Genomic DNA, 12,840 nt, shown 5'->3' with positions numbered 1-12,840 from the left:
CCTTTCCATGGGGGAAGCTGGCAAGGCTGATTTGAGGTAACGGTGGGGGGGAGTCGCTTCGAATTCCAGCTTGTATCCCTGAGATACAATTTGTACAGCCCAGAGATCCACCTGTGAACGAACCCACTGGTTGCTGAAGTTTCAGAGACGCGCCCCCACCGCACCTGGCTCCGCCTGTGGAGCCCCAACGTCATGCGGTGGACTTAGTGGAAGCAGGGAGGACTTTTGTTCCTGGGAACTGGCTGCATGGTGCAGCTTCTTACCTCTACCCCTGCCTCTGGCAAGAAAGGATGCGCCCCTGACCCTCTTGCCTTTCTGAGAACGAAAGGACTGCATTTGATAATACGGTGCTTTCTTAGGCTGTGAGGAAACCTGAGGCAAGAAAGTCGACTTTCCAGCTGTCGCTGTGGACATGAGGTCCGATAGACCGTCCCCAAACAATTCCTCACCCTTATAAGGCAAAACCTCCATGTGTTTTTTAGAATCAGCATCTCCTGTCCATTGCCGAGTCCATAAGACCCTCCTGGCAGAAATGGACATAGCATTAATTCTAGAGCCCAGCAGGCAAATGTCCCTCTGAGCATCCCGCATATATAAGACGACGTCTTTTATATGGCCCAGGGTTAGCAAAACAGTATCCCTGTCGAGGGAATCTATGTCGTCTGACAGAGTATCTGTCCATGCTTCTACAGCACTACACATCCAGGCTGAAGCAATAGCAGGTCTCAGTAACTGTTAGGGTCTCCTGCCCTGTGCTGCCACGTCGTCATGGCAACCGGGAGACAAGTGCTAGCAGAGTAACCTGAGCGCAGCTGATACTCCGGTTCGGGTCTTTTGCTGTGCAGTGGTTACAGGCTCTGTGCACGGTAGGGGATCCGGTGCTGGTTTTTGTGCTCACAGTCTGTGAGGTCTGAGTGGGGCGTGGACAGCACCTGCTTTATAAGGCCTCTTCTTAGGGTAAGCAGATGCTGCTGAATCTTTGTTGGTTAGCCAGTTCCTGAAAGTTAGCCAGTACTGTGTAGCTTTGTATTTGTTTGTTGCTTACTGCAAATAGGCCTGGGGATTTGGTATTACACTCTGCCAATCCAGACCTAGCAGTAAGACTGGAGTCAGTCGTTTAGCTTGCTGGGGTTCTGTTACTACTCTGTGAACTTAGCAAGTTTGCGGCTGTATTCTAAGACTTGCCTGTCTAATCCTGTCTCACTGTGCTAGGTGTCAGGGGTCAGTTTAGTGGCAGTAAGCTGAACCTGTGCACTGCAAGTGAGAATTAGGATTGTGGAGACTCTCCTTGTGTCTATCATTCCATCTCTGACCAAGGAGTTTACTGCCACACCCGTTGGTAACCCTTTAGGGTTTTGCTGTTGCCCTTAGCAACAGCATTTCGGGTTCTCTACGTATTAAAACACAACATCTTGCTTTTCTCATCTGAGCATTACTAATACTAGGGAGACACCCAGTTCCTTAGCCTCTGGGCTTCTCTGTTCACTTTGTGTGTATTTTGTTACCCTATCACCTTCTGTGTACGTTATGTCATATTCCCCAGTCTGTCTGTGAGTCCATTTGTTTTGCATAACAGTTCAAACACCAGTACATTCCTGCAGGCACTGGTGTGCATAACATATTCAGCAGCCAAATACTCCTGTTGAAATTTTGTGGGAATATGGAGCATACCCCTCAAAATACGTTGCAACAGGTGGTCGATCAGGTGCAGGTCCTGACTCGACAATTTAATGATTTGTCCATTAAAATGCACAGCTCCCAGGCTGCTGGCGGAGCTCCCGCAGCAGCAGCACCTGCAGGGGTTAAGGAGCCGAAAGTAAATCTCCCGGATCGTTTTTCTGGAGATCGCTCGCAGTTCTTTTGTTTCAAGGAGAGCTGCAAGCTATACTTCCGGCTTAGGCCTCAGTCTTCTGGGTCGGAGATTCAGCGGGTGGGCATAGTGATTTCCTTGCTACAAGGAGACCCACAGGTCTGGGCATATGGGTTGCAGCCTGACTGTCCGTCGCTTAAAAGTGTTGATGCTTTTTTTACGGCACTGGGCATGTTGTATGATGACCCTGACAAGACGGCCTCAGCCGAGGCTCAGATTTCGATCCTTAAGCAAGGGCGAAGGCCAGTTGAGGTTTACTGTACGGAGTTTCGGAGGTTGGCCCATGATACCCAGTGGAATGACCCAGCCCTGAGACACCAGTACCGAAGAGGTCTTTCTAACCAGATAAAGGACCAACTGGTACAATATCCCTTTCCTGATAGCTTGGATCAGCTCATGCAGTTATCCATCCGGGTGGATAGACGGCTGAGAGAGCGTAGGCTTGAAAGGGAGACTGAGATTTCCTTCCTTCCCAAGGGAACCTCAGACTCTGAGGAATTTTCCGAGGAGCCTATGCAGATTGGGGCTACCCGCCTCTCCTCGCGTGAGAAGACGCGGAGGAGACAGCAGGGGTTGTGTTTGTACTGTGGGAATAAAGGTCATGTGGTAGTATCATGCCCAGAAAAGCCGGAAAACTTCAGGGCCTGAGGGTGATGGGAAATATCCTGTCAGGCCAGAAGTCAGAATTTCCCAAGAAGACTTTTATCATTCCGGTGACCTTGAAGATCCTCGGTCAAACTGTCAAGACTGAGGCCTTTGTGGACAGTGGGGCCGACGGGGTTTTTATGGACCGCCAATTCGCCCTGAAACACTCTGTTCCCTTAGTACCCTTGGCATCGGAAATTGAGATTTGTGGGTTAAACGGGGAACCATTATCCCAAGGTAAAATTACCTCTTGCACTAGCGAGATTTCTTTGTTTATTGGAGCCACACACTCTGAAAAATTGTCCTTTTATGTGACTGTCTGTACTTTTGCCCCATTGGTGTTGGGGTTACCCTGGTTAAGGGCCCACAATCCTCAATTTGACTGGGTCTCTGGGGAGATTCTTAGTGGGGTACTGATTGTTTCAGGAGTTGCTAGAGCCTTCCAGTCAGGCTCTCGCAGCTAAGTTTGCCAGGATTGCCAGGGTGTTATGCAGATTTTGCGGACGTGTTCTCCAAAAAAGTTGCAGAGGTACTACCTCCCCATCGCCCCTATGACTGTGCCATTGATTTGTTGCCAAATGCTAAGCTTCCCAAGAGCAGGTTGTACTCCCTGTCACGTCCTGAGACTCAGGCTATGGCAGAGTACATTCAGGAGAACTTGGCTAAGGGATTTATCAGACCTTCACAGTCTCCAGTTGGGTCGGGGTTCTTCTTCGTGGGTAAAAAGGACGGTTCGTTGCGACCCTGCATCGACTTCAGGGAATTGAACCGTATCACGATTAAAAACTCATACCCACTGCCTCTCATTTCGGTCTTGTTTGACCAGCTTCGTACTGCCACCATTTTTTCTAAGATTGACCTACGCGGTGCGTACAATCTAATCCGAATAAGAGAGGGGGATGAATGGAAGACTGCCTTTAATACCCACTCAGGGCATTATGAATATTTGGTGATGCCTTTTGGGCTCTGTAATGCCCCGGCAGTCTTCCAGGATTTCATGAATGATGTGCTCAGGGAATATTTGGATAGATTCTTAGTTGTATACTTAGATGACATCCTAATCTTCTCCCATTCCCTGGAGGAACATCGGAAGCATGTACGCTTAGTCCTCCAGAAACTCAGAGACCACCGGCTTGGGGCGAAGCTGGAGAAGTGCGAATTTGAAGTTCAGCAAATCGCATTTCTAGGATATATTATCTCCCCAGAAGGTTTCCAAATGGAGGGTTCCAAGGTACAGGCAGTCCTGGATTGGGTGCAGCCCACTAGTTTGAAGGCGCTTCAGCGTTTCCTGGGCTTTGCGAATTTTTATAGACGATTTATCGCTGGATTTTCGTCTATAGTGGCGCCCTTGGTGGCACTCACTAAGAAAGGGGCGGATGTTGCTCACTGGTTGTCACGATCCGGGTATCTGGACGCCATTTCTTACCCATCAGATGCCTCCTAAGGCTGGCTCAGCGCTCCAGGACCGGATCCCATCTGTTATCCTGATGTGTACATTCCTGTATCCTCTCCTGTCTCTCTGAGACGCTGTCACAGTAACGCCATATTACATCTGGCGTGGCGTCTCCCGCGGCCTCCGCCGCCGTCCCTGAGCTTCTGCATGCAGAGTGTCAGAGTGGCGATAACAGCCGCGGCCTCCGCTGTGTCCGCGTGGTTGGATGTGCACTTGTCAGCCTGGCGTCTCCTGTCTCCAGTGGCCGGCGCCGCCATTACTGTTTTCATTACCACATGGATTACAAACCAAACTTCCCTCCAATTCTGGATTCTGTCAGCTGATCATTTCCTCCAATCTGTTGTCAGTATTGTTAATCTGCATAATTGCCTAGCCAATCCCTTCCTTGCTGCAGGTATAAATACACTGTGCCTGAGCAAGGAAGGCGTCAGTGCTTTGGTTGTCAAACCTAGTTCCTGTTTGTCTCTCTCCTGTGATTGTCTTCCAGGTTCCAGCTCCTGTCTCAAGACTTCCACCATAGAGACCCGCACCAGCATTCCACCTGCGGTGTAGCCTGACTCTCCAATCCATTGTGGATTCATCTGTTTCCAGCTACAACATTACCTGCTTCCAGCTCAGCTTCCAGCAGAGTACAGCTTCCCTTAAAGGGCCGGTGTCCTTTCTACACTTTACCACTCTCCACCGGTATTATTATTTCTCCGCTCTCAAAGTTCTACATTTCAGTTCATATTTCATCGCTCCCAAGTTCATTTATTATTTAACTGGTTCCAGCCAGTATCCACTCCGTGCTAACAACAGTCTGGTTCCAGCCAGTATCCACAGCAGCTGTTTTACCTTCAGCAACCCAGCCTTTCCTGGAACACCAGCTGGCACAATCCTGGGTTATCTCCATTGCTACAGTCGGGCCTGGTAAGGACTTTCCATCTAGAAGATCGTAAGAACTATCTCACACTACCAGTGCCCTGTGGCTCCTGCCATCCTGTAGTACCCAGGAACTGTATTTATTATTTGCTGACTTTTACGTTTTCTTTTACTGCTGCTGTGTTGCGGAGTTGTCATAATAAACATCATTGACTTTTATCCAAGTTGTCGTGGTCACGCCTTCGGGCAGTTATTATTCATGTTACTTACATGTCCAGGGGTCTGATACAACCTCCCAGGTTCCGGTAGATCTCAGCCCCTACAACTGAGGCTGCCTCCCGTCAGCTCAGGCCCTCAGTTGTGACAGTAAGCACTGACCTAATGAATCCAGCCGGAGACCAGGATCAAGCGGCCAGGCCGATGCAAGAACTGGCAGCCCGACTAGAACATCAGGAGGCTGCACAGGGCCACATCATCCGCTGTCTCCAGGATCTCTCTACTCGGCTGGATGGGATTCAGACAACTCTCCGTGGATCAGGCGCATCTGGTGCGTCAACCACAGTGACTCCAGCTATAACCCCACCCACCTTACCCATTTCTGCTCCACGTCTTCATCTTCCAACGCCAGCAAAATTTGACGGATCTCCAAGATTCTGCAGGGGATTTCTCAACCAGTGTGAGATTCAGTTTGAGCTACAACCTGGCAATTTTCCCAGTGACCGTACAAAAATTGCCTACATCATCTCTCTTCTCAGTGGCTCCGCCCTTGACTGGGCATCACCGTTATGGGAGAGGTCCGACACCCTGCTATCTTCTTACACTGCATTCGTGTCAACATTCAGGCGCATCTTCGACGAGCCAGGCCGGGTAACCTCAGCTTCATCCGAGATTCTCCGTTTACGCCAGGGGTCACGTACTGTAGGACAATATCTGATACAGTTCCAGATCCTGGCATCCGAACTGGCATGGAACGACGAGGCCCTGTATGCTGCATTCTGGCATGGCTTATCTGAGCTTATTAAAGATGAGTTAGCTACCAGAGACTTACCTTCTAAGTTAGATGAGCTCATCTCACTCTGCACGAAAGTTGATTTACGTTTCAGAGAGAGAGCAACTGAGCGTGGAAGATCATCTGCTCCAAAATCTTCTGCTCCTCCTCCTCGTCAACTGTCACCATCTAAAGATGAGTCCATGCAAATTGGCCGTTCCCGTTTAACTCCTGCTGAGCGCCGAAGACGTCTCTCTGAGTCTCTTTGTCTTTACTGTGCAGCTCCGTCTCACACCATCAATGCCTGTCCCGAACGTCCGGGAAAACTCCAAACTAATGATCTCCTCTCCATCTCCTCATGATTGTAATCTCCCAGTCTCGCTTCAAGTTGCTCAACGTTATCGGAACGTCATTGCTCTCCTTGATTCCGGAGCAGCTGGGAACTTTATTACTGAAGCCTATGTTAAACGGTGGTCCCTACCCACCGAGAGACTTCCTTCCTCCTTTTCCTTAACTGCCGTGGATGGCAGTAAAATTTTTGATACTGTTATTGCTCTAAGGACTCTACCAGTTCGTCTGAGAGTGGGAGTTCTTCATTCCGAACTTATTTCACTTTTAGTGATTCCAAGAGCCACACATCCTGTGGTCCTGGGCCTTCCATGGCTCCGTCTTCACAATCCTACAATTGATTGGACGACTACGCAAATCCTGGCATGGGGTTCCTCCTGTGCAGAGACATGTTTGTTTAAAGTATTGCCTGTCTGTTCTTCCTCCCCCAGGTCGTCTGATGTTCCACCTCCTCCATATCAAGATTTCACGGATGTGTTCAGTAAAGCTTCTGCTGATATCCTTCCTCCTCATAGAGAATGGGACTGCCCGATTGATCTCGTTCCAGGGAAGTTTCCACCTCGAGGCCGAACTTATCCGTTGTCTCTGCCTGAGACGCATTCTATGGAGGAATACATTAAAGAGAACCTAGCAAAGGGGTTCATTCGACCTTCTTCTTCCCCAGCCGGCGCAGGCTTCTTTTTTGTAAAAAAGAAAGATGGTGGTCTGCGGCCGTGCATCGACTACAGAGGTTTGAACGACATTACCATCAAGAACCGTTATCCTTTACCCCTGATTACTGAGCTCTTTGACAGAGTTAGCGGAGCTACCATCTTTACAAAGCTGGACTTGCGCGGTGCATACAATCTCATCCGGATCCGTGAGGGTGACGAGTGGAAGACCGCCTTTAACACCCGTGACGGACATTATGAGTACCTCGTCATGCCCTTCGGATTGAGCAATGCTCCAGCTGTCTTCCAGCATTTTGTCAATGAGATCTTCAGAGACATTCTATACCGTCATGTCGTGGTCTATCTAGACGATATCCTCATTTTTGCCAACGATTTAGAGGAACATCGTTTTTGGGTTAAAGAGGTTCTGTCCCGTCTCCGTGTCAATCATCTCTATTGCAAATTAGAAAAATGCGTCTTTGAAGTCAAGTCCATTCCGTTTCTAGGGTACATTGTGTCCGGTTCCGGACTAGAGATGGATCCTGAGAAACTACAAGCAATTCAGAATTGGCCGGTACCCTTAACCCTCAAAGGGGTCCAGAGGTTCTTAGGGTTCGCCAATTATTACCGAAAGTTTATATGAGACTTTTCCACCATTGTGGCGCCTATTACTGCTTTCACCAAGAAGGGTGCTAACCCGTCCAAGTGGTCTGAAGAAGCCATGCAAGCTTTTCATCTTTTAAAACAGAGGTTCATCTCTGCGCCTGTCCTGAAACAGCCTGACATCGACTCTCCTTTCATCCTAGAGGTGGATGCCTCCTCCGTTGGAGTAGGAGCGGTGTTATCTCAGAGGGCTAAAGATGGCCATTTACATCCTTGCAGTTTCTTCTCCCGGAAGTTCTCCCCAGCTGAGCGCAACTATGCCATTGGCGACCAGGAGTTGCTAGCCATCAAGCTCGCTCTAGAAGAGTGGAGGTATCTGTTGGAGGGAGCCTCTCATTTAATCACCATACTTACAGACCACAAGAACCTTTTATACCTGAAGGGCGCACAATGTCTCAACCCTCGTCAGGCCAGATGGGCACTTTTCTTTTCCAGGTTCGACTTTAAACTCCAGTTCTGTCCGGGCTCTCAGAATCGCAAGGCCGATGCCCTTTCCCGCTCATGGGAGCAAGAAAATGAGTCAGAGTCTTCAGACAAGCATCCTATTATAAATCCGTTGGCATTCTCCACGGTAGGGATGGACTCTACGCCCCCATCAGGGAAAAGTTTTGTGAAGCCGATGCTAAGGAAGAAGCTCATGCATTGGGGCCCATGCTTCCCGTTTTGCCGGACATACAGGTATCCAAAAAACCCTGGAGTTTATCTCTAGGTCCTATTGGTGGCCAACTCTGAAAAAAGACGTCCTGGAGTTTATTGCATCTTGCCCAAAGTGTGCCCAACATAAAGTATCCCGCCAGTCGCCTGCGGGGCAACTGGTTCCACTATCCGTTCCCCGTCGACCATGGACCCACTTGTCGATGGATTTCATTACAGACTTACCCATGTGCAACAAGTTCAATACCATCTGGGTGGTAGTTGACCGGTTCACCAAGATGGCACACTTCATTCCTCTCACCGGTCTTCCGTCAGCTTCCAAGTTGGCTCAAGTATTCATACAAGAGATCTTCCGACTCCACGGTCTTCCTGAAGAAATTATCTCAGATCGAGGAGTTCAATTCACAGCCAAATTCTGGCGAAGTTTATGTCAAGTCCTCCAAGTCAAGCTAAAGTTTTCCACGGCTTACCATCCTCAGACCAATGGTCAAACCGAGAGGGTGAATCAGGACTTGGAGGCCTTCCTCCGCATCTATGTGTCCTCCTCTCAAGATGACTGGGTTCAATTACTTCCCTGGGCCGAGTTCTGTCATAACAACCAGTATCATTCTTCATCTGCTTCAACACCATTCTTCACTAACTTTGGATTCCACCCTAAAGTCCCTGAGTTCCAACCGCTTCCAGCAACTTCGGTTCCCGCAGTGGATATCACCTTGCATCAGTTTGCCAATATCTGGAAGAGCGTACGATCAGCTCTGCTCAAGGCATCGTTCAGGTACAAGAAGTTTGCGGATAAGAAGCGTCGAGCAGTTCCTGCTCTCAAGGTGGGTGATCGGGTATGGTTATCCACGAAGAATTTGAGGTTAAGAGTTCCCAGTATGAAGTTTGCACCTCGCTATATCGGTCCTTTCAAGATTGAACAAGTCATCAATCCTGTTGCTTACAGACTCCAGTTGCCTCCCTTCTTAAAAATACCCAGGACATTCCATGTTTCCCTGTTGAAACCGCTGATCTTGAATCGGTTTCATTCCTCACTTCCTCCAACTCCGAAAGTCCAAACTCAACGAGGCGTTGAGTATGAAGTGGCCAAGATCCTGGACTCACGTCACCGTTACGGTCAACTACAATATCTTATTGACTGGAAGGGTTATGGTCCTGAGGAACGGTCGTGGACCAATGCTTCTGATGTCCATGCTCCTGCCTTGGTCCGGAGATTCCATTCCAAGTTTCCTCAAAAGCCAAAGAAGTGTCCTGGGGCCACTCCTAAAGGGGGGGGTGCTGTCACGATCCGGGTATCTGGACGCCATTTCTTACCCATCAGATGCCTCCTAAGGCTGGCTCAGCGCTCCAGGACCGGATCCCATCTGTTATCCTGATGTGTACATTCCTGTATCCTCTCCTGTCTCTCTGAGACGCTGTCACAGTAACGCCATATTACATCTGGCGTGGCGTCTCCCGCGGCCTCCGCCGCCGTCCCTGAGCTTCTGCATGCAGAGTGTCAGAGTGGCGATTACAGCCGCGGCCTCCGCTGTGTCCGCGTGGTTGGATGTGCACTTGTCAGCCTGGCGTCTCCTGTCTCCAGTGGCCGGCGCCGCCATTACTGTTTTCATTACCACATGGATTACAAACCAAACTTCCCTCCAAGTGTCTGCATGGGCGCAGCCATCTTGGATTCTGTCAGCTGATCATTTCCTCCAATCTGTTGTCAGTATTGTTAATCTGCATAATTGCCTAGCCAATCCCTTCCTTGCTGCAGGTATAAATACACTGTGCCTGAGCAAGGAAGGCGTCAGTGCTTTGGTTGTCAAACCTAGTTCCTGTTTGTCTCTCTCCTGTGATTGTCTTCCAGGTTCCAGCTCCTGTCTCAAGACTTCCACCATAGAGACCCGCACCAGCATTCCACCTGCGGTGTAGCCTGACTCTCCAATCCATTGTGGATTCATCTGTTTCCAGCTACAACATTACCTGCTTCCAGCTCAGCTTCCAGCAGAGTACAGCTTCCCTTAAAGGGCCGGTGTCCTTTCTACACTTTACCACTCTCCACCGGTATTATTATTTCTCCGCTCTCAAAGTTCTACATTTCAGTTCATATTTCATCGCTCCCAAGTTCATTTATTATTTAACTGGTTCCAGCCAGTATCCACTCCGTGCTAACAACAGTCTGGTTCCAGCCAGTATCCACAGCAGCTGTTTTACCTTCAGCAACCCAGCCTTTCCTGGAACACCAGCTGGCACAATCCTGGGTTATCTCCATTGCTACAGTCGGGCCTGGTAAGGACTTTCCATCTAGAAGATCGCAAGAACTATCTCACACTACCAGTGCCCTGTGGCTCCTGCCATCCTGTAGTACCCAGGAACTGTATTTATTATTTGCTGACTTTTACGTTTTCTTTTACTGCTGCTGTGTTGCGGAGTTGTCATAATAAACATCATTGACTTTTATCCATGTTGTCGTGGTCACGCCTTCGGGCAGTTATTATTCATGTTACTTACATGTCCAGGGGTCTGATACAACCTCCCAGGTTCCGGTAGATCTCAGCCCCTACAACTGAGGCTGCCTCCCGTCAGCTCAGGCCCTCAGTTGTGACACTGGTCTTGTGAGGCTAAAGCGGCTTTTGCCCGTCTCAAAAGGGCATTTGTTTCGGCCAAGGTGCTGCGACACCCAGATCCAGAGCGTCCTTTTGTGGTGGAGGTGGATGCCTCTGAGATGGGTATTGGGGCAGTGCTTTCTCAGATGGGAGTGTCTGATAATCGCCTTCATCCCTGTGCTTACTTTTCCCGTAAATTTTCGCCTGCCGAGATGAATTATGACGTGGGTAACCGGGAATTGTTGGCTATTAAGGATGCACTCGAGGAGTGGAGACACTGGCTTGAGGGGGCTAAGTTTGTGGTCTCAATTCTCACTGACCATAAGAATCTGGCATATTTAGAGTCAGCGAAGCGTCTCAATGCCAGGCAGGCACGATGGGCTTTGTTTTTTGCTCGCTTTAATTTTTTGATAACATATCGCCCTGGGTCAAAAAACATCAAGGCTGATGCGCTCTCGCGGAGTTTTGCTCCAATCCAGGAGACCACCGAGGAGCCGTTGCCCATTGTTTCCCCATCATGTATTAAAGTGGGCATTACCCAGGACCTCTTATCATTAGTCCTTAGAGCACAGGAGCAGGCTCCTCCAGACCTTCCGGTAGGTCTTTTGTTTGTGCCTCCTAGGTTAAGACAGCGAGTGTTCCTGGAATTCCATGCCAAGAAGTCGGCAGGTCACCCGGGTATTGCCAGAACTCGGGAGTTGCTATCTAGGGCGGTGTGGTGGCCCTCGGTGGCTAAGGATGTGGATCAGTGGGTTCGGGCATGTGACATCTGTGCCCGAAATAAGACTCCTAGAGGGGTTCCTGTTGGCCCATTACATCCACTCTCTATCCCATCTAAGCCATGGACCCACATTTCAATGGATTTTGTGGTGGACTTGCCCAAATCCTCGGGGATGACAGCCATCTGGGTTGTCGTTGACAGGTTTTCGAAGATGGCGCACTTCGTTCCACTGGTTGGGCTGCCATCGGCCAGACGCCTGTCTGAATTATTTATGCTGCATGTTGTGCGTCTCCACGGGTTGCCACTTGATGTGGTCTCTGACCGCGGATCCCAGTTTGTGGCCAAATTCTGGAGGGCATTTTGTTCCGATCTCCAGATTTCTGTCAGCTTGTCGTCAGGCTACCATCCGCAGTCTAATGGGCAGACTGAAAGGGTGAACCAGTCCTTGGAGCAGTTCCTCAGGTGTTATGTCTCCAAGTGTCAGACTGACTGGGTTGCTCATCTGTCCATGGCGGAGTTTGCCTATAACAACGCGGCTCACTCTGCTACAGGGATCTCTCCCTTCCTTTGTGTGTATGGGCATCATCCTAAGGCCAATTCTTTTGACCCCCTGGACTCCACGCCTGGTGGTTCCTCTGTGGTTTCGGTCCTTAGAGGTATTTGGCGGAAAGTGAAGAAAGCCCTTGTGTCTGTGTCATTAGTGACCAAAAGGGTTTTTGATAAGCGGAAAAGACCCTGCAGCTTCAAATTAGGAGACTTCGTCTGGTTGTCTACCAAGAATTTGAAGTTGAGACAGCCATCTCATAAGTTAGGCCCCCGGTTCATCGGCCCTTATAAGATCACCAGGGTTATCAATCCGGTGGCATTTCAGTTAGATCTGCCCCGTTCTTTGGGTATCAATAAAACATTTCATTGTTCCCTTTTAAAACGGGCGATTAGTAATCCTTCTTCCAGTGGAAGACCTTCCCCTCTTCTGATACGTGGCCAGAGGGAGTTTGTTGTTGAAAGGATTCTTGACTCCAAGGTGGTTCGGGGTCGGCTGTCATTTTTGGTGCACTGGAAGGGGTATGGCCCGGAGGAGCGGTCGTGGGTGCGCAGTTGTGATCTTCATGCCCCCAGACTGATACGCTCTTTCTTCTCGCAGTTCCCCGATAAACCCGGTGGTAGGGGTTCTTTGACCCCTCGTCAGAGGGGGGTACTGTTAGGGTCTCCTGCCCTGTGCTGCCACGTCGTCATGGCAACCGGGAGACAAGTGCTAGCAGAGTAACCTGAGCGCAGCTGATACTCCGGTTCGGGTCTTTTGCTGTGCAGTGGTTACAGGCTCTGTGCACGGTAGGGGATCCGGTGCTGGTTTTTGTGCTCACAGTCTGTGAGGTCTGAGTGGGGCGTGGACAGCACC

At 49.7% G+C, this 12,840-nt stretch overlaps 1 long non-coding RNA gene across 1 annotated transcript in view; it reads right to left on the bottom strand.

Annotated features, from left to right (window-relative positions):
* Positions 1-12,840, bottom strand: part of LOC134947528 (uncharacterized) — a 158,206-nt gene that overhangs the window by 132,928 nt on the left and 12,438 nt on the right. The gene's annotated exons all lie outside the window — the stretch shown is intronic.

The sequence above is a fragment of the Pseudophryne corroboree genome, chromosome 8, assembly GCF_028390025.1.
Source record: "Pseudophryne corroboree isolate aPseCor3 chromosome 8, aPseCor3.hap2, whole genome shotgun sequence".
Classification (NCBI taxonomy): domain Eukaryota; kingdom Metazoa; phylum Chordata; class Amphibia; order Anura; family Myobatrachidae; genus Pseudophryne; species Pseudophryne corroboree.
This window is presented reverse-complemented; position numbering and strand designations above follow the sequence as displayed.